Source organism: Dipodomys spectabilis, unplaced genomic scaffold, assembly GCF_019054845.1.
Source record: "Dipodomys spectabilis isolate Male_0828 unplaced genomic scaffold, ASM1905484v1 ptg000420l, whole genome shotgun sequence".
NCBI lineage: Eukaryota > Metazoa > Chordata > Mammalia > Rodentia > Heteromyidae > Dipodomys > Dipodomys spectabilis.
In genome coordinates, this window is record NW_024871097.1 from 3,538,401 (window position 1) to 3,563,432 (window position 25,032).

The following is a 25,032-nucleotide window of genomic DNA, read 5'->3' on the forward strand; positions in this document are numbered from 1 at the left end:
AATTTCTGCGGTATGCTTTGTTTTTAGGAACTAGATTGATTCCACTGTGGTCAGCTAAGATACAGGGGATTATTTCAATCCCCTTCTATTTGCTTGAGTTCCTTGCATGAATTATGTTATGGTCTATTTTGAATAAAGTTCCTAGAGCTCCTGAGAAGAATGTGTACTGTCTTGTTTTAGGGGAAATACTTGATAGATGTCAGTTCTGCTTGAAGTATATCCTCATTTAATTCAGTAGCTTCTATGCCAATCCTCTGGTTGGTAGACTTGTCCTTTGGTGAGAGTGGGGTGTTAAAGTCTCCTAGTATTATTGTGTTAGGATCTACTTTATTCTGTAAATTTGAGAGTATTTGCTTAACATATTTGGGTCTGCCAATGTTTGGGGAATATAAGTTAATAATGGTAATATCCTCCTCTTGGATTGTTCCCTGTTTTAATATGTAGTGTCCTTCCTTGTCTTTTTCTATTGATTTTAGTGAAAAGTTTATTTTGTCCGATATCAGGATTGCTACACCTGCTTTCTTACTGGGGGCATTTGATTGGTAGATCCTTTTCAAACCCTTCACTCTGAGTTTCTTTGTATGTTCGGCTGAGAATTGGGTCTCCTGAAGGCAATAGGTGGATGGGTCATGTTTTTTTTTTTTTCTATCCAATCTGCAGTTCTTTTTCTTTTGATTGGTGAATTTAGACCATTAATATTAAGAGATAGTATGGAAAGATGCACTGTGGTCCCTGTCATTCCTGTTTTCCTCAGTTTTTCTTCTTACCTTTCCTCCTGTGCTTGCTCAGTTAGACTTCTATTAATGCCTATCTGGGTGCGGGTCCCTGTTCCTGGTTGCTTTCTTTAGGTTGTGTTTCCCTTTATTAGTATTCTTTGTAATGCTGGCTTAATGTTTATGTATTCATTTAGTTTTACTTTGCTATTAACATTTTTCTGTTCTCTAGCAAATGTGAATGATAGCTTTGCCAGGTATATCAGCCTGGGTTGGCAGTTATTGCCTTTCAGGGCCCATGGTACTTTCCCAGGCCTTTCTTTCATTCAGTGTCTTTGTGGAGAGATCTACAGTGATTCTAATTTTTTTCCCATTCTATTATAGCTCCTTCTACATTTTTTCTGCATGCAAAATTGTTTTCTTATTATTCAGATCTATCATTTTTACTATAATATGTCTAGGAGTGATTCTCCTGGGATCTTGCATCTTTGGTGTTCTATATGCTTCTGTTATGTAGGTAAGATATTCTTTTTTGAGATGGTGGAAATTTTCACCGATTATCTTGGTGAATAGTTGTTGCAGTCCCTTGCTTTGATATTCCCCAACTTTGTGAACTCCAATTATACAAAGGTTAAATTTCTTGGCACTATCCACTTGGTCTTGGATTTCCTTTGGCATAATTTAAGTGATTTTTCCATATCTGTCATTTTTTGGTCTAGTTGGTGTATTCTGTCTTTTGGATCTGACACTAAATTCCAATTCGTTCACTCTGTTATCTATGGCTTCCATTGTGGTTTGCATGGAGGAAATGGACTCATTTATGCATTCGATGTTTGTTCTCAAACTACTGATCTCCCCTCTTAATGAGGTGTGTACTGCCTCTATTTTTACACTAATCTCACCTCTTAGTGAAGTGTGTGCTGCCTCTATTTTCGCATGCATCTCCTGTTTGATATCCTGCATCTCTTTTGATATTTTGACCCAGTGTTCTTTACATTTCTGGTCTATTTCTAGCTTTAATTCTTGAGTCATTGCCTCCAGCATCTCTTGAATGTAGCTTTTGTCTTCCATTCCTGCTTTGCTCCCACTGGGGCTCTACCCTGAAGTCCTGGGTTTGATTCCTCAGTAACACATAAACTAAAAAAGCTGTTAACCAAGCTGGGGCTCAAGTCGTAGAGTGGAAGCCTTCAGTGAAAGAAGCTCAGGGACAGTGTGCAGACCTTAAGTTCAAGCCCCTACACTGGCAAAAAAGAAAATCAGAATGAAATGTGTAAAAATATTTTATCACTACGTTTCTTTTTTTATGAGAAGATGAAAAAAGAAACAATTAAAGTTTATATATCCAAGTGATTTGGAGCATCCATACCCAATAGTGGTGTGTGAACCTATACAATGTTATCACCATATTGAAAAATTGATTGATATCTCCTTGTAGATGAATAAAAGTCCTCTGCATCCATATTGAATAGCCATAAATTACAATGTTTATCCTCTTAGCTTTAGCAGTTATCAGATTTTTATTGAAATTCCAGGTCTGGCATCCTTTTTAATTTCTTTTTATTTTTAAGATGATTTACAGGGATGCTATAGTTTTCACAACCTTTCTTTTTTTCTAAGTATAAAATCCAGACTTACCGTAAGGGTTTGGAAGAAGCAAAATGGCTTCTAGAGCACAGAGCTGATGACATGAAGGGAGGGAGAACATGTCCATAACTGGCCAAAGGAAGACAGAATTTGATGTTTCCTTAGTTTTTAGGTTTGAATGTATAGGAAAGAACCCTCAGGGTAAAGGATAGGTTAAGGACAAAACAATTCCTTGACTTCCACATCAAATGAAGCAGAATGTTCTCTTACATTAGTACACAGAAATGTAAAACTACATATTATCATATGTATATATTTAGGTTAATATCTGAAAAAGTTGCAGAAAATTGGTGTTGTTTATACCATTGATTACTACTAAAGGATGAGATTATAAGAGAAATGTGTTTTTTGTGTGTGTGTCTGTATGTGTGTGTGTGTGTGTGTGTGTGTGTGTGTGTGTGTGTGTGTGTGTGTGTGTGTGTGTGCATGCATGCACTTTGCCATAAGTGAGAAATGGAGTTTGAACTAGTCTTCTCAGTAATTTTAGTGTTTTTGTTCAAGGTTATTACTCTACCCCTTGAGTCACATCTCTATTTTTGGATTTTGTTTGGTTAATCAGATATAATTGTGTCTCAAAGTTTTTGACCAGCAAGCTTTAAATGAGAACCTACAAATTTCAGACTCCCTTGCAACTAGGATTAAAAACATGAGCCACTGGGGACTAGCAACTTTCTACATTAACCATTTTGGCATGCGTGAATTTTAAAGTAAAACAAATATAATTTTTGAAATAATAATGTCTAAAAGAACTAAAAACCAAATCTCAGAATGGGAAGTTACTGAATCCAGGACAAAATAAAGTTTTTAAATTGGGCACAGAAACAACTGCATTTTTGGAACAAGAGACCATCCATCAGGCTCCACAACAAGCATTATACATAGCAATTTCCACATTATGAAAAAAGAAAGTTTAATTATGGTTTAAAAATAATTTTAGCTTGGCACTGGTGGCTCATGGCTGTAATCCAAGCTACTAAGAAGGCTAAGATCTAAAGATCATAGTTCAAAGCCAGCACTGGCAAGAAAGTCCATGAAACTATTTTTTGCCAGACCCGGGCTTGAATTCCGGGCCTGGGCTCTGTCCCTCAGCTCCTCAACTCAAGGCAAGAGACCTACCACTTGAGCCATAGTGCCACTTCCGGCTTTTTCTGCTTATGTGGTGCTGAGAAATCGAACCCAGGGCCTCATGCATGCCAGGCAAACACTACCACTGTGCCAACTTCCCATAACTACATGAGATCCTTATCTCTAATTAACCATTGGAAAACCAGAAGTGACACTGTGGCTCAAATGGAAGAGTACTTGCCTTGAGTGCAGGGAAAATGTCCAGGCCCAGAGTTCAAGCCCCATACAAACTACTACTACTTCTCCTCCTAATAATAATAATAATTTTATGATATTGTTAATGTGTTGTATAGAATGGCTACCATTTCATAACAGTAATTTTCATTTTACAACAAATCATCAAAGAAACAACTGCCCAATAAATTAGTGGGCTAAAGACTTAAAGAGAAACTTCTCTGAAGAGGAAATACAAATGGCCAATAGACTCATGAAGATATGCTCAACCTCTCTAGCCATAAAAAGAAATGCAAATCAAAATAACATTTAGATACCACATCCCCTAAGTTAGAATGGCTATAATCAAGAACTCTAATAGCAGCAAATGCTGGAGGGGATGTGACCAGGAGGGAACCCTACTGCATTGTTGGTGGGAGTGTAATCTTGTTCAATCACTTTGGAAAGTAGTATGGAAGTTCCTCAAGAGACTCCACATAGAGCTCCTCTATGACCCAGCAATCCCACTTTTGGGCATTTAACCAAATTAAAACAAACAAGACCATACTAAAGCTACCAGCACAACTGTGTTTATTGCAGCATTATTTACAATAGCTAAGATATGGAACCAACCCAGATGCCCCTCAGTAGATGAACGGATGACGAAAATGTGGTATATATCCACAATGGAATTCTATACCTCCACTAGAAAAAAATGACATTTGAAAGTAGATCTATGGCAAGTGGTAGAGCACTAGCCTAAAGTAAAACCAAAACAAAACCAACAAAAAGAAGACTAGCACACATAAAAAAATCTGTGACATAAATTCAGTTCTGAGTGTTTCTGGTCCTCACCTCAGCTTCCTAATGGGATGCAAATATGGGAATTTAAATTATTTTTTATTTTTAAAAATAGATTAAAATTTTAATCATAATGAAGAATTTTCATATGGTCAAAAAATTATTAAATCTGGAAATGAGGCTAGCTCACTGTATGTTGTCATGTGCAGAAACTTATTGGTTGGATTTAAAACCCCTGTGTTAGTTTCTACTTGCCATGACATAATTTTGGTTCAAGTTAAAGTACTTGGCATAAAAGAAACCTTTATTTTTAAGATATGAAATCTCTTCATATATCACTGCAGTTGAGGACTGATTTCTATTGCGTTTAATTTGTTCATGTCACTCAATGATAAAGTACCATAAGATAACACATTCATTCACTCATAGCGTTTCAACAAAACTTAAGTAGTCTGGCTAGAATGGAGGGTATCACATGGGAAATGTAGCTTGCAAAATGGCAACAGAGGAAGGGGAGGGGAGAATTCAGATCACAGCAACTCACTTTGGTTGAATTGGTGTCCCTGATGTGAATGTTGATGTCAAAGACCTCACCACTAAGCGTTCAAAAGTTATGATGTAGGACAATCCCTTCCCCTCCACAGCTGTATAAAGTGAAGCAAACTCTGTGTCCTACTCCTGTAGCACAAAAAATGCTTACAACATCTTAAGGATTTGATTTTAGAGTATGACTATAACACTAGGAAAATTAAAAAATAAAAATCTGAAGTAATCTAATACACTGGAATAAACTATCCTTACGATGCTCTGCACAGTTGGAGAGAGATTAAAAGAGATATTCTTAATTCTGTGATAATTTCTATGACAGAAAATGATTACTTTAAACATTTTTTCTGGGACATCAAAGCTGGAATCTGAAAAGACATTGTTCCTAAAGCAAAAATTGAGAATTGTAACCCATACTCCACATCCCCTGAAATTAATTATTTTGGTCATGCAGGTTTATCAGCCAATATATAAAGACTCATACTTTTAAAATCATATCTTATTTGATATCAAAGCCTTTTTTATTTCAATTTTGTTTGTTATTTTGGGAAAAGAGTCTAAGATTTTAGACAGCTTCAGTATTAAGTCAGATAATTCATATCTAATATATTAGATCATAGCCTAATCATCACTGCTTTTTGAAAGCCTTGCTTTATTTCTAGACATTCCTATATTTTCCTTCAAGGTATCTGTCTAGCATTCTCTTCTTTTTTTCTGGTCCTGGGTTTTGAGCTGCTTTTATTCAAAGTTTGTGCTCCACCACTTGAATCACAGTGCCACTTCCAGATTTTTCTGTGATTAATTGGAGATAAGAGTCTCTTGGATTATAGGTGTGAGACATCAGTGCCCAGGCATTCTCAGAAGTGGACTGTGGCTCTAAGTTGTAGAGTACTAGCTTTGAGCAAAAGAGCTCAGGGACAACATCCAGGCCCTGAATTCTCACCCTATATCCAGAAAAAAGAAAAGAACAGAACAAAAGGGGTAGAATCTTTAAGAGATGATCATGGAGGAGAATGCTGCCCTCATAGACAGATGACTTCATTATGAAAATGATCCTATTGCAAAATCAGTTCCATCTTATCCTCTCAGTCTCTCATTTATGCTATTTTTCCTTTCTACCTTCCTTCATGGGGAGAGACAGAAAAAATACCTCAGTCACATATGTGAACGCAATGCTCTTGAAATTTCTAATACCGTAAGCCAAATAAAATTTCATTGCTCATAAATTAACCAGTCTTTGAGCATTCCCTTTATTTAAAAGTATGTTTTAAAACTTTTAAGACTTTCTAAAATAGTTATTTCAATTTTTATAAAAAATCTAAAATTTTAGCAAACCAAGCTTTAATTTTCTCATTTACAAGAAAACCAATCAGCATTCTAAGCTGGGAACCAGAAATCCATGCCTGTGATCCTTACTACTCAGAAGGCTGACATCTGAGGATAGAAATTTAAAGCTAGCATGGGCAGGAAACTCAATCCTGAGACCCATCTCCAATTAAGCTGCAAAAACACCAGAAGTGGAAGTGTAGCTCAAGGGGTAGAGTACCAGGCTTGGTTGGAAAAAAATTAGGGAGCCCACTGAGGTCAAGTTCCACTAAGGCCACACACACACACACACACACACACACACACACACACACACACACACACACAAATATATATTCTACCCTTTGGGTATTTTAATATACAGAACTGCAAAAATTGCTATGACTAAACAATAAGATTTTTTTTGTTGGTTATAGGACTTCACCTCTGTGCCTAGGCATTGTCCCTCAGCTCTTCAGCCCAAGACTAGTGCTCTACTATGTAAGCCACAATACCACTTCCAGGTATCTTGTGGTAAACTAGAGATAAAAGTCTCATGGACTTTACTGCCCAAGCTAGCTTTGAAGCATGATCCTCAGATTTCACCCTTCTGAGTGGCTAGCGTTAGAGGCATGAGGCCCCAGTGCCTAGCAACTATAACATTTCTAAAGCATGTATTTCCCTCATATATACAGCAATTCTTATATTGCTGGAAAAAACTAACTGATTAAGTTTTGATGACTTAATAATCTAGCTCCTCTAGCTAAGAAAAGAACTATAGATGTTTAAGATGTTTCATTGTAATAAAGAAATACCATAATTTTACCAGAAATAAGAAGCACATAGATTTTCTTACCTAGGCTGGTTTTAAACCATGATCCATGATGCTCAGATCTTAGCTTCCTGAGTTGCTAGGATTATAGGCATGAGCTACTGATACTCTGCTTGACTTATTTCTTTGATATGTACAAGACGTTATGTCAAAAACCGAACTTTACAACTTTGGCGGGGGAAGGGGTGGATGCGGGAGTGTAAGGCAGAATGGGGAGATGGGAAGGGATGGGAAGTGGAAAACAAAAGAAGAGGTAACAATGCTTGATATGTACTCATTACCTTGCCTATGCAATTGTAAACCCTCTGTACAGTATTTTCACAATAAAAAAATAACAAAGACGTTTACACTGGCTAGAAGAGAAAAAGCGACCAAATGTATTAATCAAAGGTCAGGACACTAAAAAGAATCATGTGTAAAATGAAAAATATCTGCCCTACCAGTGCTTTAGAGTTTAGCGGAGCTTACTTACAGGTAAATAGTAACTCCTAGATGCTCCATTATCACATGCTACTACTTCTTCCATCGATCTCTGGGTACACAGCAAAACACAAGTGCAGTCACTGAATTAGAACTTTTTTAACTTCTTCTAATTTAAATGCATTCGGATTAAAGGGAAAGAAACACCCTACATATTTGTTAAAGAATGTTGCATAGCCTTACCAAATGAAATGGGAGGCACTGGTGAACCCCAGGCTAAAGTGTACACAGACTTCTTATGGTACACCCTGGAAATCTGTGGACGTCTTTGGAGTGGAAGGTGGTGCAGAACAGAGGAAGATTTAAAAGTTAAAAAGCAATAGTGAAAATAAACAATGTTTTACGAAAATGATTTTACTACAAACTCATTTATTCTTTTAAAAATCATTTCAGAACCTTCTTCAGTTGATTGGAAAAAAATATTTAATATATGAAGTAAGCCAAAATATAGAAAAACTAGCCCTAAATATACCTTATCTAGAAAACATAGTCAGTTCTCAACCAGTGTGGGATTGTTTTGTTTTGTATTGTTTTGGTTTGTTTTATCGGTCATGGGACTTGGACTCTAGGCCTGGGTGCTGTCCCTCAGCTCTTCAGCTTAAGGCTAGTGCTCTACCACTTGAACCACAACACCACTTCTGGTTTACTTCTTGTTTTCTTAGAGGTCTGTTGGAGATAATAGTCTCACAAACTTCCCTGCCTGGGCTGGATTTGAATGGCGATCCTCAGATCTCAGCCTCCTGAGTAGCTAGGATTATAGGTGTGAGCCACTGGTGTCTTGCTTATCTGTCCCTGGAGGCAGCCTATTTCAAAATTACCAAGTATTCTAATACAGCTGTAGCATTACTAAAGTATAAATACTATGACAACTAGAAATTTAAGAAGCTACTAATCCTACCTGTCAGGACAGTGATAATTATTTTAAGTTATTGCTTAGCCATATATCATCACTATTCAGATATATTCTTAATTTGACAAGATTTGAGTATAGACTGATTTTCCAAATTGACTATCTTTTTAAGGAAATTTTTTCTAGTGATGTGTGTCAGTAAAGCATGCTTTAGACAAAATCGCTATACTATATGACTTAAAATACAGAGTATCTTGTAGGTATCGTTTTAGAACTCTAAAATCAATGACTAAACCAGCTCTGTCATTATTTTTATGTACCTCACAAATTGATAGGAATCATTGTATACAATGACCCAGATTTTCTTCAGCTAAGACATAGAATAAAGTATCTGGATTGGATGCCTAAAAATAAAGCAATATCATTTCCCCATTTACATTATTAGTGTTAGTCCTGAAAATTCACCGTATAATATTTTAGTAATAAAATTATTTAGCAATTTTGTGATGATACAGAATTATTTGATGAATGGATCAAGAAAATGTGGTATATATACACAATGGAGTTCTATGCTTCCATCAGAAAGAATGACATTGCCTCTTTGTTTGGAAATGGAAAGACTTTGAAAAAATTATATTAAGTGAAGTAGTCCAGGTGCAAAGAAACATAGGTCCCATGGTTTCCCTTATTTGCCATAACTAAGATGTGTCTGAGACATATGCAGAAAAGGTCAGATAAGTTGATGTTAGGTGAAATGCACCCCAAGATAAGTATTCAAATTTTTTTTCTTTCTTGCCATTGTTTCTAACATATTTACAGAATTATTTAAATTTACACTGTTTTAAGTTGTTTACTTTTCTGGAATGGTTCCCATACTTGTCCTTTTTTAAATTAAAAAAAGGTATAGAATTCGTTTGGATATAGGTTCTACTTGAAAACTTAAAAAAATGTAAGGTGGATGCCAATTCTCATTCCTGTAATCACAAGCTTATAATATCGTGGTTCCAACGCAGCCCAAGAAGGAAAACCAGTGAGACTCTTATCTCCAATTAACCATCAAAAACACAAAAGTGAAGCTATGTTTGAAGTGGCAGAGCACTAACCTTGAGGATAATAGGTCAGAGAAAGTGTCCTGGATCAAAGTTTAAGCCCCTGGAAAGCTATACCCTCACCAAAAACAAAATCATACACAGGACTGGGATTCAGCTTAGCAGCTTAACATGCATGAGTTTTATCCCTAAAACAAGGAAAGGGAGGGATTGTGGAAGCGATTGGGGGAGGGAAGAGAGAAGGAAGGAGGAAAGGAGAGAGATAACTGCATATAGAAAAGAGGGTAGCTCTGCATAATAAATGATGTTCACTAGGGAAAAAGGTCAGGCAAACATTTTCTGTAAAGATCAGAGTAAGTATGTCCAGACATTGGGAGCCACATGGTAAGCTGTCAGTATTCCATTCTGCTGTAGCAGTATGACAGAGGACACAGATAGAATGAGTGCATTAAAACTTTACTAACATTCCCTGAAACTTGAATTCTATTTTTATTTGAAATATGGCTATTGAAACTGAGTGAATGTTTGGTTTTATGTAATTTTGCTTACTTGAAGTATTGTCACTTACAGCTTTGTGGCTGGCTACTCAATTGATTATAACATGTCTGGCTTCTGATGAAGTCTCTAAAGCACCTCAAAAGTCAGCCATCAATAGAAGCCATTGAAGTCACTCAGCTTTTTGGTAGTCACAATAAGAAAAACTAGAATAATAAATAAATAAAAGCCTACATTTAAAAACACCAAAGGAGCTTTTATCGAAATTCAGCATAAATTATCTTGTATTTAAACCATAATCCTCAGAGCAGCATTCTGAGTAGCTAGGATTACAGATGTGAACCACTAGCATGTGATTGCTAGTTTTCTTAAATACCAACACAGCATTGTATTTTATATTGGACTCATCTCCATTCCTGCACTCAGCCATCATTTGGACCTAAGAACTACTGTAATGGATGAGGAACTCTAGGCCTACTTTGTAGTTGGTAGGAAATCCAAGAAGTAGAGAAATCAGATAGAACTCACCATAAGAAAATAAATGGGGAAGCTGGGTGCAGGTGGCTCACACATGTAATCCTAGCTACTAGTGAGGCTGAGATCTGAGGATTGCAGTTCAGAGCTAGCACAGGTAGGAAAGCTAATGAGATTCTTATCTCCAATTAACCACCAGAAAACCAAAAGTGGGCATTGGTTCAAATGATAGAGCACTTGACTTGAGCTGAAGAGCTCAGGGACAGCACTAAGACTGACAAAAAATTAAATAAAAGAAAAACAAATCGGCGTCCATAGCCAATGGCTCACATCTGTATTTCTAGCTTGTCAGAAGTCTGAGATCTGAGGATCAAGGTTCAATACGAGACTGGGAAGAAAATCTATGAGATTCTTATTTCCAATTAAGCACTGAAAACCATAAGTGGCAATGTAACTCAAAGTGGTAGAGCACTAGCCTTGAGCACAAAAGCTCAGGACAGGATCCAGGACCTGAGTACAAACCCCACAACCAACAAAAAAGGAAAACGAATGAGAATCCACCTTAACGAAATAGCTAGGCGAGTAAAATATAAAGAATATCTTATTTAAAAACTAATTTAGAATATTTTGACTTAAAGGGCAGTATCGTGAAAAGGAAAGACTGGGGTGGCATGTTATTTTATTTTATTTTATTTTAATTTACTTATTTATTTTGGGAGTGGAATAGGGCTTGAAATCTGGGCTGGGCACTGTGCCTAAGCTATTATGCTCAAGTCTAGTGCTCTACCACTTGACCCAAACCACCACTTCCGCTTTTCTGGTGGTTTATTGGAGAAAAAAGTCTTACGAACTTTCCTGCCTGGGCTGGCTTTGAATCACGATCCTCAAATCTAAGCTCCTGAGTAGCTAGGATTATAGGCATGAGCCACCAATGCCTGGCTGGGATGATATTTTAGAGTACTAAAAACAAAAAGAGACATAACAACATGAAATGAACCCTAATGAAAAATTAATTTGAAAATTTAATTTGAAAAATAGCAAGAATAATATCTGTCTCAAACAAAGAGATGTGTATCTGTATTTGATATAATAACAGTATTATGAAAATATCATTAATTTTCTTAAGTATAATGAAGGTATAATGGTCGATAATGGAAGAATATTCTTAAAATTTAACTTTGTTCCATAAACTTCTGTGTGTTTATATAGGAACATACAGATAAAAAAGTAAGGAAAAAATGTCAAAAATTTTAAAAAGAACAAAGGCACTTTTTTGGTGGTTTTATTTTATTTTATTATATATATATATATTTACCAGTACTGGGTCTTGAATTCAGGTCTGCTTGCTCCTGCTTGGTTTTGTCACTCAAGGATAGCACTCTATTATCTGAAACACAACTCTGTTTCAAACTTTTTATGCTTAGCTCAATATAAGACTCTAACCCTTGCAGGGTCTGGTTTGAACCTTTATCTTCAGATCTCAGTATCCTGGCCAGTGACAATTACAAGCATGAGTGACCAAATGCCTGGCCTAAGTATGATTTTTAAGAACCAAGTACGTGAAGGACTGTGCTCACTGTAATCAGAAAGGAGGAAGACCTAGCCTCTGCCTACAAATTCACAGAATTTCTTGTTTGGGCTAACTTTGAACATAGCCTCCTGAGTAGCTAGGATAAGATTTGAGCCACCATAACCTAACTTAATATGTGACTTTCAACTTCATAATCGCATGATAGTTTTTGAAAGAGAATGAGTTCATTTTGGTGGTTTGCAAATGCCAAATTACTACAAAATGAAAAAAAAAACATAATTTATTGTTATTATTAAGGTATTGTAAGGTGCTCACAATTCAGGAAATGTATACATTTCTCTGTTTCCCCCTAAAACCCAATGAAAAGATATTTTAAAAATAAATTTCTGAGCAAGGCAGCAGTGGCTAAGGCCTGTGATACTAACTAGCAAGAAGGCTGAGATCAGATAATCTAGGTTTAAAGCCAGACCCAGGAGAAAACTCAGGGAGACAATTATATCCAATTAATTATTTTAAAAAAACAGGAATTGGGCTGGGAAGGTGGCTCAGTGGTAGAGCGCTTGCCTTGCATGCCTGAGGCCCTGGGTTCGATTCCTCAGCACCACATAAGCAAAAAGAAAAAAGCCGGAAGTGGTGCTGTGGCTCAAGTGGTAGAGCGCTAGCCTTGAGCTGAAGAGCTGAGGGACAGCGCCCAGGCCCAGAGTTCAGGCCCCACGACCGGACCCAAAAAAAAAAAAAAAAAAAAAAAAAAAAAAAAAAAAAAAAAAATAAAAAAACAGGAATTGTAGCTCTGTCTCAAGTATTAGAACACAAAAGTCCAGGTAATGACCCAGAACATGAGTTCAAGTCTCAAGTCTGGTTGTATAAATAAATAAATAAATAAATAAATATCACAGGCCAATTACCTATAACCCTAGCTACTTAGGAGGCTAAGACCTGGGCGTGGATTTTCAAAACCATCCTGGGCCAGAACATTTGTTAATAATCTTTATTTCCAATTATCCATGAAAACCTGGAATGGGAGTGGTTGATCAAGTAGTAAGTGCTTACCATTGTACCCTCAGTTCCAGTCGTAGGATTGGCACCAAAATAAATAAGTAAATTTATTTATTTTTGAGTTTTGAATCTTAGTCAGCATGGTAGATTTTTTGAAAGTCTTTCAGATAATAATGATGTGCATATATGTTTATTAACTCAAAATTGAATTCATGCTGATATTTTCCTCAGTCATTTGAGTAATAAATAAGCATTATCAAGTTCTTATTTGTTGAAATAGTTGTCATACAATCCCACTTTTCCATCATCAGTTCAAAAAGCCCAACAAACCTCTTTGTCTGGGTGCCAGCACCTAGAATGGAGTTTCTGGGCTGGGAAGGTGGCTCAGTGCAAGCGTGTTTGCCTTGCATGCATGAGCCCCTGGGTTCGATTCCTCAGCACCACATAAGCAGAGAAAGCTGGAAGTGGCACTATGGCTCAAGTGGTAGAGCACTAGCCTTGAGCTGAAGAGCTGAGGGACAGCGACCCATGACCATAAATAGAGTTTCCCATACAAACTTCCTATACTGAACCAAGAAAATACCAACAAACTAAACAAAGGAATAACATAAAAGTAATCAGAAGTCTTCCAACAAGAAAGAGTCCAAGACCAGATGGATTCATTACTCAATTCTATAAGACATTTTATTTTGTCCAGTCTTAGGGCTTGAACTCAGGGTCTGAACCTGTCTCAAAGCTGTTTTTGCTCGAGGCTAGTTTTAGTACTAGTGCTATATCACTTGAGCAACCATGCCATTTCTGGCTTTTCTGTGTATGTGGCATTGAGGAATGGAACACATGGCTTCATGTGTACTAGGCAAGCATTCTACCACTAACCTATCTTCCAAGCCCACTATAAGGCTTTTAAAGATGAAGTAATACTAACCTCCTCAAGCTTTTCTGTGAAATAGACGCAATAGGGAGCAAACCCAAACTCATTCTATGAATCCAATATTACACTCATCCCAAAACTAGGTAAGGATCCAACAAAACAAGCGAATGAATGATCAATTTCTCTGATGAACATAAATGCAAAACTCCTCAATAAAATATTAGCCAACAGAACCCAGAAACAAATACAAGTCATAAAAATATGATCAAGTAGGCTTCATCCCACAGATGTAAGGTTGATTTAATATATACAAATCAATAATTCACATCAGTAGAGCCAATATCAAGAACCACATACTCATCTCAGTCGATGCAGAACAAACCTTTGACAAAAGACCACGCATTGACATTAAAAGCTCTGAAGAAACAAGGAATAGAAGGAATATTCCTTAAAACATTAAGAGCCATAGACAACAGGCCATACTAAATGGGGAAAACTAAAACTATTTTCCTTAAAATCAGGAACAAGGCAAAGCTGCCCCTTCACTCCCCTCCTCTTCAATCTATACTGGAATTCTTAGCCAGACCAATAAGGAAAGAAAAGGACATTAAAGGAGCCACACAGAGTACGCAAAATTTAAACTAACGGTATTTGCTGATGACCATTTCTTATACTTGAGGACCCAAAAGCTCAACTCCCAAACTCCTACAGCTAATTAATATATTTGGCAAAGTATCAGAATGCAAAATCAATCCATAAAATTCAGTAGCCTTGGCCAGGCACCAGTGGCTCATGCCTGTAATTCTAGCTACTCAGGAGGCTGAGATCTGAGGATGGTTGTTCAAAGCCAATCCAGGCAGGGAAGTCCATGAGTCTCCAATTAACCACCAGAAAACTGAAAGTGGAGCTTTTGCTCGCCTTGAGGTGAAGAGATGAGGGACAGCGCCCAGCTCAAAGTTCAAGCACCACGACCCAAAACAACAACAAATGGTTACTGAACCATTCCTTGGGCAAAGAATATCCAAGCAGAAAGGGAAATAATGAAAATGACACCATTTGCAAAAGCTTCAAAAAATAGTAATTAACGTAACCAAAGATGTAAAAATTGCAAAAATCTAAAGAAAGAAATCAAAGAGTATATCAGAATATGCAAAGACCTTCCATGTTCATGGATAGGTAGAATATTGTGAAAATGGCCATAATGCAAAAAATTGACATAAAATTCCAAGCAATCCCCATCAAAATCCCAATAATGTACTTTACTCAGATAAATGAAAGAATCCAAAAGTTCATATGGGGAAAAAAAAAAAACAGACCAGGAACAGACAAAGCAATTCTTGGCAAAATAAGCCATTCAGGCAGTACCACTATACGAGACTTCAAGTTCTACTAAAGAGCCACAATAACAAAAACAGCTTGTTATCGGTATAAAAATTGTTTCTAACATATTTATAAGATGATTTCTATGTTGCTTTGTATGTCCTTCCCCAATGATATAACTCCTGCTTTCACTGTATTTGATGGTGGTATAATTTGTGGAGGGGAAGGGCAAAAACAAATCATTTAACTAGAGATACAGGCATAACCATTGCAACAATGAGATGTACAAGTAGTTATGTCGAAAAACAAACATTACAACTTTGGTGGGGTGGGGGGTAGTAGCGAGTGGGGGGGAGAATGGGAAGGAATGGGAAAGGGGATACAAAGAACAGGCAACAATGCTTGTTAATAAATGTATTCATTATCTTGTCCATGTAATTGTAACTCCTCTTTACTGTATTTTCAGAATAAAAAAAGAAAAATACAAAAAAATAAAAAAGATCCGAAGACCAATGGAAAAGATTATATTAAGTGAAGTAAGTCAGGCCTAAAGAAACATAGGTCTCATGGTTTCCCTCATTTCTAATAACTAGTATACATCAAGCAGAGATCTGAGGGACAAGCAGAAAAGTTCAAAAGCTATGTACATATGACCCAATAAGATGATGTTAAGAGAAATGAACCTCAAGATAGGGACCGAAGTGTTTTTTTTTTTTCTTTCTATTGCTTCTAACGTATTCACGATATACCATGTGATTTTTTTTTGTTTCTTTGTATGTTCCTCCCCCCATCGTAAAACCCCTGTTTTCACTCTATTTGATGTTGGTGCCTTGCAACTTTTATATACACTTTTCTAATTTGGGGAGGGGAAGGGAAAAACAAAATGCTTAAATAGAGATATAGGTTGACCCATTGTAATAATGAGATGCACAATACACTATGTGGAAAAATGACCTTTACAATTTAGGCCGGGGGTGGGGTGAGAGTGTAGTTTTGGTGATGGGAGGAAAGGGATGGTAGGGAAAAACAAAGGATGATAAGAAATATACTCATTACCTAGCTTATGTAACTGCTGTGATCTGAGGATAATTGTTCAAAGCCAGCAGGGACAGGGAAGTCCATGAGACTCTTATCTCTAATTAACCACAAGAAAATGGAAACCGGAACTGTGGCTCAAGCACTAGCCTTCAGCTGATAGCTGAGGGACAGCGCCGAGACCCAGAGTTCAAGCCTCACGACCGACCACACACACACACACACACACACACACACACACACGCACGCACACACACACACACACATACACAAATCACAGCTTCTTCAAATATTCCTGTTGGGGCAACTTGGCAGCCATATGCAGAAAACTAGAAGTGGATCTGTGCTTTCACTAACATCAACTAAAAATGGATTAACTACCTTAAAATCAGCCAAATTACTGTAAGACATAATAGGGATGATATTAGAACTTATATGTACAGGCAGGAACTTCCTGAATAGAGTTCCTGGGGCAGAACAGATAGGAGATAGATCCAACAAATGGGACTACATTAAAGGAAAAAAAAATTCTGCACAGGCTAGGACATAGCCACTAAACTAAAAAGACAGCCACGGAATTGGCAAAAGATATTTACCTGCAACACATCAGACATAGGGCTAATATTCAATGTATAAATGGATCTCTGGAAAGTACCCCTCCAAAACCTCATAAACCAATTACTAAATGGGCAGGGGAGCCAAGAAGAGACTTCTCAGAAGAAAAAGTAAAGAATGGGAAAGAAACATATTAGGAAAGGTTCCTCATCCCTCGCCATAAAGAAAATGTAAATCAGAGCAATCCTGAGATACAATCTTACCCAAATATTCTGAATTCTGACAACAAATGCTGATGGGGAAGTGGAGAAAAGAGGAATCCTACTGCACAGCTGGTGGGAATGTATACTAATACAGCAACTCTGGAAAGCAGTCTGAATGTTGCTCAAAAATCACAACACAGACCTTCCCTAATACCCTCCCTACAGCCATACCACTTGTAGGCATCTACCCTGAGCATCATGAACCAGAATATGGCAAGGACACTTGCACAACCATGTTCCTTGCTGCTCAATTCACAGTGACAAGATATGTACACACCCAGATGCCCCACAATAAATGAATGTATCCAATAATTATGCTATCTATATACAATGAAATTTTACAGACAGAGACATTAGAAAGAATAAAATAATGTCATTTGCAGGGAAATGGAAGGAACTAGAATAAATCATGTTAATAAAGTTAAGCCAAGATCAAAGAGACAAATGGCACATTTTCTTCCTGATTATGTGGAAGTTAGATTTAAAACACAATGGGATATGAAAACTGTACAGGATTCTAGGCATCATGTACAGTGAGTACAGTAGGGGAAAGCTTTTGTAGAAAATCACCAAGTTATAATACACAAGCACCTCTTCTTATGTATATAAAACAGTATATATATATATGCATATATATATATATATATACTAATTGAATTGTAAAGATAAAGAAACAAGGAACTTTTCTTAATTTCTCTTTTCATTTTCTGATGACTCTGTATCCTTTACCCAATATACACTATATATGCATGCATATCTGATGGAAGATGGGAGAAGGGCACAGAATCAGTGGAAAGTGGATGAAAAATTGCAGCCGCGGAGCCCACTGGCTCTACTGGACATTGATGAAAGTGAACCATGCAACTTGTGGATCGACATGGGAGGGAGGGAATGGAACAGAATGGGGGAACAGATTAGACTATGTAAAAGGAAGGAAATATACTAGCTACCTGACATGCAGAAAGATAACCTTGCTGTATATCACCGCTAAAACAACAATATTTTTTCAAAAAGAAGAGAGCTCCCAAATGAGAACATACGAGAAAAGGGAAATAAAGAGCAGATAACCATGTTTTTGTAAGTCCTTGGTACCTGATAGTTTCAATCATTAGCTTTTTTCCTACCAACTGAGTCATACCTCTAAACCCAAAATCCTTACAATATTCAATTTTTTCCCTTGATTACTTCACATTTTCTATTTACTTTTTGTTTTGTGTGTGTGTGTGTGTGTGTGTGTGTGTGTGTGTGTGCCAGAAATGGAGCTTGAACTCGGGATCTAAGTGCTGTTCCTGAGCTTTATTTTTGCTCGAGTGCACTCTACCACTTGAGCCAAATCTTCACTTCTGGATTTTCTTGTGCAGTTTATTGGAGATAAAAGAATCACAGAGACGTTTTACCATCATTAGATTCAAATCATTATCTTCAGATCTCATCCTCTGGGTTACAGCCATGAGCCAAATTACCTGGCTTATGAATTGTCGTTCTTTTTTTAACAAGCTGGTGCCAGTGGCTCATGCCTGTAATCTTAGCAACTCAGGTGGCTGAGATCTGATAATCGAGGTTTAAAGACAACCTGTGTAAGATAGTCTGTGAGACTATGATCTCATTAACTGGTTACCAAGAAACCAGAAGGAGCACTGAGATTCAAACTGGTAGAGTGATAGCCTTGAGCACAAAAGAGCAGGGACTGCAACCAGGCCCTGAGTTCAAGCACCACATAAAAAAAAATAAGTAAAAACGAATTTGCAATCACTTGTGATCTCAACATCCTCAATTCATGGTTTATTTAAAGCCAATTTGCATCTCAGTTTGCACTTATTCGGAGTGTAACTAAACTTGTATAACTATTAAAAGAAAAAAATGAGCAGCTGTGTGCAGGTGGCTCACGCCTGTAATCCTACCTTCTCAGGAGGCTGAGAAATGAGGATGGTGGTTCAAAGCCAGCCTGGGCAGAAAAGTTCCCATGAGACTCCTATTACCAATTAATCCCTAAAAAACAAGAAATGGCACAGTGTTTTAAACTGGTATGCTATACTCCTAACCTTGAGCAAAGGAGCTCTGGGACAGCACCCATGCCCTGTATTCAAGCCCCATATCTGAAGGAAAAAAAAAAGAGTTCAGTGCTGGGAAGGTGGCTCAGTGGTAGAGTTCTTGACTTGCATGTACGAGCCTCTGGGTTTAATTCCTCAGTACCACATGAGCAGAAAAAGCCAGAAGTGGCACTGTGGCTCAAGTGGTAGAGTGCTAGCCCTGAGCTGAAGAGCTGAGGGATAGTGCCCAGGCCAAGAGTTTAGGAACCATGACCCACAAAAGACAAACAAACAACAAAAAGAGTTCAAACATTTAAATGATGTGTACAATAGACTATACACTAAAGATGAAAGATTATACGAATGAATTAATAATTAAAATGATCAACATTGTTTTGATTTTATAAGTAGTGGATGTAGCAGAGAAAGTGATAAGAAATAATTATTCATTCTAACCACTCTTGTATTGTTTTAAACTCATTTACTACTTTTAAACTAAAGGAGCACATAAGTATCGTTTTATAGAAAAACAAAAGTTGTACATGTATTTTAACCTGAATTCCACATTTTAAAATTTGCCTTTTAGTAAACAATCAGTATGTTTTTATATAAACTACTTGTAATCCCTTTAATACTTCAGGTCAGTCTAGTATTTGATTATATCATAACTCCTCCCTTCTTTATTTTCTTCATTCCATTCCTTCACATCCTTTCCTCCTTTCTATCCTAGAAATTAAACTCAGGGCTTCATGCATTTTAGGTAGGTGCTCTACAAGGTGAACCATACACCTGCGCTTTTTGCTTTGGTTACTTCTGTTTTGTTAGTCATGTGGCTTGAACTCTGGGCCAGGACACTGTACCTTCACTCTTCAGCTAAAGGCGAGTGCACTACTGTTTGAGCCACAATTCCACTTCTGGTTTTCTATTGGTATATTGGAGGCAGGAGTCTCACAAACTTTCCTGCCTAGACTGGCTTTGAGCTGTGATCTTCAGACCTCAGCCTCCTGAGTAAATAAAAGTACAGGCATGAACCACCTGTGGCCAGCTCTGCTTTAGCCATTTTTATGGCAGGGTTTTCTGTTTATGAGCAGGCAAGAATGGATCACAATCCTTCTCTTTACCCTTTCTGAGTAGATGAAATTAAAAGCACAATGATTTTGGTTCAGATATTGATTGAGATCCAATAAAGTGAATGTTCGCCTAGGCTAGCCTCAAATCCTAATAATCCTCTCTGCAGCTAGCAATTCAAGTGTGAGCTACCATGCCTGTCCCAAATTTCTGGTGACTAAAACATATGAACAATGTTTCAATATTTTTACATGTTGAATTTGGGGACAATGAGTACTTTTACTTGCCTAGTTTCAAATTTCACCAAAAAACCCAAATATTAACTTTTGGTTTCCTACATAGCATTAAATAAGCAGATAAACTTTAAAAAGTAATTAACTATTTAATGAAAAAAAGCTAAACAATAATCATCCTTACCACTGTAACTTTGGACTTAACAACTTGTCAAACATTGTTTATATCATAGTTGTTTTTTCTGGGCAGTATTTTCGATAAACGGATCATTCCACCCCCAAGGTGGATGGCCAAACAGCCTATATCCACAGGAGTGAAAGCCAAGCCATAGGCCAACACACTAAAGGAAGACATGATCTGGAAGTATTGTAGGTGGCAATGTCCCAACATAAGGGACAGCTTAAATAGAGCTTTTTCTTAGGAAAGATACTCTATTAACCCATACCTCTTCTTCTGGGTTTATCACTGCTTAATTGGAGACAAGTCTCATGGACTTTGTTGCGTGGGCTGGTCTGAAATCATGATCCTCAGATCTCAGGTTCCTAAGCAGCGAGGATAATAGGCATGAGCCACCAATATCTAGATTACTTATTCCATTAATAAAATTAAAATGGCTACAGCATGGTTTAACAGAGAGCTTGAATCCTTTCATGAGTCTTAGAGATCTTCTGACTAGAAGCAGAACAGCAAACTGACATGTGGGAAACTGTGTCTACCATATGAAACCATTTTCCAAAAATGTATCTGGCTCATCAGTTTGGCTTCTGGACTCACAAAATTAACATTCAATTCTCCACTGAAGTAGAGGGTATCCATTGCATGCTCTGCAGCATCATAAATCACTTGCTGGTCATTAAAAACCCCTCTTTTCAATAGGAAATGCTCAAAAAATTCTGTTCATTGAATAATCATGACAACCTTAGGAGATGGGAAATACCAGTATCCAATTGTATATTGTGGTGCTTGAACTCAGGTCCTGTTCCTGATTCACTTTCTAGAACTCTACTTCTTGAACCACAGCTCCATTTCTGTTTTTGTTTTTGTTTAGTTGGTCATGGAGCTTGAACTCAGGGCCTGGGGGCTCTCCCTGATCCACTTTCTAGCACTCCACCACTTGAGCCACAGCTCCATTTCTGTTTTATTTTGTTGTTGTTGTTATTCTTGCTAGTCATGGGGCCTGAACTCTGGGACTGGGTGCTGTGTCTCATCTCTTCAGGTTAAGGCTAGCATTCTACCATTTGAGCCATAGTGTACTTCAGGCTTTTTCTTCTTATGTGATTCTGAGGATTCCAACCGAGGGCCTCATGCATGCAAGGAAAGCACACTTCTACTGAGCCACCTTCTCAGCCCAATTATGGTTTTTGAGGGATTAATTGGAACTAAGACTCTCATATGACCTTTTCTGCCTGGGCTGGCTTTGAAACACAATCCTTCCATCTCAGCCTCCTGAGTAAGAGTGTAGGCATGAGCCACCTGTTCTTGGCTCCATTCACATTTGTATACAAGTGAATAAAGCTCAGTGATATAGTGTCTTCCTCTTTAACCAAAAGCAGGTAAGAAACCAGAATTTTATTTGAAATTCAGTTGAATCTGAGTCTATATTCTTAACAACCAGGCTGTAAGTTATTTGATCTTTGCACAAGAGTGTTAGTAGATACACATGTTAGTAGAACACATGTCATGATTTTTCTATTTCAAATGGCCCATGACAGATAGTTGGGCATGGTGGTGTAAGCTTGTAATTCCATCACTTGGGAGGCTGAGGCAGAAACACATTAAGTTCAAGGCTGTCTTGGCTATGTAGTGAGATGCCATCTCAGAAGGGCAGAAAGGAAATGGCTCCTGACTATATAAGCCTTAGCAATTACTTTCCCATCTTCTGTGTCAACAAAGAAAAGCCTAAGACTCTCCAAGGCCAAACAGAAAGCATGGCCAAAAAGAATTTCCCAAAATACCTGGATACCAGCTGTGTCGACTCATTCTTGGGCCAATACAGTGTCATTCAAAGGCATTTTTGAACAGTTGGATCTATGACCCCTTCTCCCTCTCTTCAGAAAGCACTTAAGACATTGGCAACTGTAATATTAAGTGACTAGCAAGTGTCACATGGCACCTGAAGACACTAATGGTTCATGGTATACATTCTGTGAATTAGAACTTATTAAGTTTGCTGCCAAAACTGCAGCAGGTGCAGTACCAGTTGGGAGAGGACAGCAGGCTCCATAGCTTGAGCCCTATGACCTATTGAGTGCACCATTGAACCCAGCAGCCCTTCACAAGCGGCCAGGAGAGAAGGCTGGATTGACATAGAACCATACCTTCCTTCTCAGGGGGCCACCATGGTTCGTGAGGCTCCTTTGGTGTGGCATGTTACCGTCACCTCACTTCTGCTTCCTGGAAGGATAAGTCTGACCACATGTCTGTGTCACTTCACTCCCACTTCCGGTCTGGGTGGGTAAGGCCATTTGACTGCACCACCTCACTCCTGCTTCTGGTCTTGGTGAGTGGGGGCTGTGGGCTTTCACCACAACACACTTGCTTCTGGTCTGGCTGGGTAGTTGCCATTGTCTGTGTCACCTTACTCCTATGTTCCCTCTGGATGAGTGGGGGCCGCATGCCTTTGTCACCTCACTCCTCCTTCCAGTGTGAGTTAGTTGGGGCCTCATGCTTGTGTTACTTCACTCCTGCTTCTGGTCTGGGTGAGTCCAGATTGGCTCTGAGCTTCTTAATCCCTGTAGATGCTGTTTACCCGCATGGATTGCAGCTCAGGTAAAGCATGACATCAAGGGATTAGAATGGCACCTTGTTAGGTTTGAGAACTCTGTTATAAAATTGTGTGTGTGTGTGTGTGTGTGTGTGTGTGTGTGTGTGTGTGTATGCACATCATGTGTGTACCCGTGTTCACTGATTTGATCAACATAGAGCTCTACTGATTGAGGCACAGCTCAGCATACAGCTTTTTTGTGGTTAATTGGGATGAAAAGTCTACCAGATTTTGCTGTCTGGGCTGGCTTTGAACGACTATCCTCAGATATCAGACTTTTCTGTAGGTATTATGTATAGGTGTGAGCTACTGGAACCTCTCTCTTTGCTCAATTACTATCCAGAGAGAAATGTGCATGGCAAGCATTCCGGAGGAAAAAGAATTGAATTCTTCCAATGAGCAATGGTGAAAATACTCAGGTTCTAGCCCAGTGTTGGTGGATCAAGCCTGTAATTCTATCAATTCAGGAAGCTGAAATCTGAGAATTGCCGTTAGAAAGTGTGTGGAGGACTGAGTCCTTAAGACTCTTTATCTACAATGAACCATCACAAAACCGGAAGTTGAACTGTAGCTCCAAGTTGTAGAGAGCCAATCTTCAGTGAAAAAGCTCAAGGAAAGCACTCAGGTTGTGAGATCAAGCCCAGTGACTACAAAAAAAATGAGAAATATACCTGGGTATTCAGTATAAGTTTACCATTTTAAATATCACTTTCCCATTATATTTAGCTCTGTCATAGGTGCATGAATCAAAGGGGAATAAGAAGCTTGGCTAAAAAATATAGGCAGCATTGTGCGGGGGAGGGGGGCAATGCGTGCGTACATGCACATTTGGCAGTCCTGAGGCTTGACCCTAGGGTTTTCATCTCTTGCTTGGCTTTTTATCCATCAAGGCTGGTATTCTGCCACTTGATCTAAAGCTCTATTCCCAGATTTGTTTTTATTGTTAATTGGAGATAACAGTTGTACATACTTTCCTGCCTGTGGTGGCTTATTCTAAAACATGACTATTTTGAATCCTGCTGTAAAAAATGTGTGTGCACACAGCTCTACTATAACGCTGACTTAAATTTCTTCAGGTGTCTATGTAGGATTTCCTGGGTGGAATTTCCACACTGATTTCTGTTGTGGTTACATTGATTCACTTAATTGCCAACACTGTGTAGAGTGTCTTTCCCCACCTCTTTGCCAGTATTTGTGTTTTCTTTGATAATAGGCATTCTCATTAGGCAGAGATGGAACTTCAACATATATTTGATTTGCATTTCCTTGATTGCTAAAGACATTGAATATTTTTCGTGTATTCTGTAGACATCTATATTTAATTTGGGACCTATCTAGTCAATTCACTTACCTATTTATTGATAAGATTATTTGTTCTTTTCCCTTAATGTTCTTTGTGTGTTTCATATTTTGAGTCTATACATTCTAGACGTTAGGATTTCTTCTGTTACTTGAAAGGCAGGAGTTTAGGCTTATTTCACTTATTCTTACCAAAAGACACCTTCTAAGCTTCAAGTTATTTAATCTATGATTGATTTAAAAATGAGCTGACAGAATTAACTCTCAGAGTGACTGCCAACAAGTACAAGTTTTGAACTCAGAATTCAGTGTCTACAAAGAGAGATATATTTTAGTATTTTAAATAAAAAAGAGATGTATATTAGTATTTTAAATCAATAAAAGCTAATCAGCTACATTTTCTCAAAATATGTAATTCTAAATATTTCACTAATCTTCAAGGTAAAACTATTGCAAATTTTAGCACAAATTAACAATTTTACGTTCTATTTATTTCCTTGGCAATCATTCAAGCTAGCCAAATTGAAAAAAATACTATTTTGACCAGTTGCTGGTGGCTAACATCTGCAATCCTACTACTGAGGAAGCTGAGATCTGAG

At 37.8% G+C, this 25,032-nt stretch overlaps 1 long non-coding RNA gene across 1 annotated transcript; it reads left to right on the plus strand.

Moving 5' to 3' along the window:
- The first annotated feature begins 1,054 nt into the window (after window positions 1-1,054).
- LOC122097258 lies at window positions 1,055-16,999 on the plus strand. The gene is made up of 3 exons (XR_006145504.1): window positions 1,055-1,065; window positions 3,147-3,157; window positions 16,919-16,999. It is a non-coding gene; the product is annotated as an uncharacterized LOC122097258 (long non-coding RNA).
- The last annotated feature ends 8,033 nt before the right edge of the window (window positions 17,000-25,032 follow it).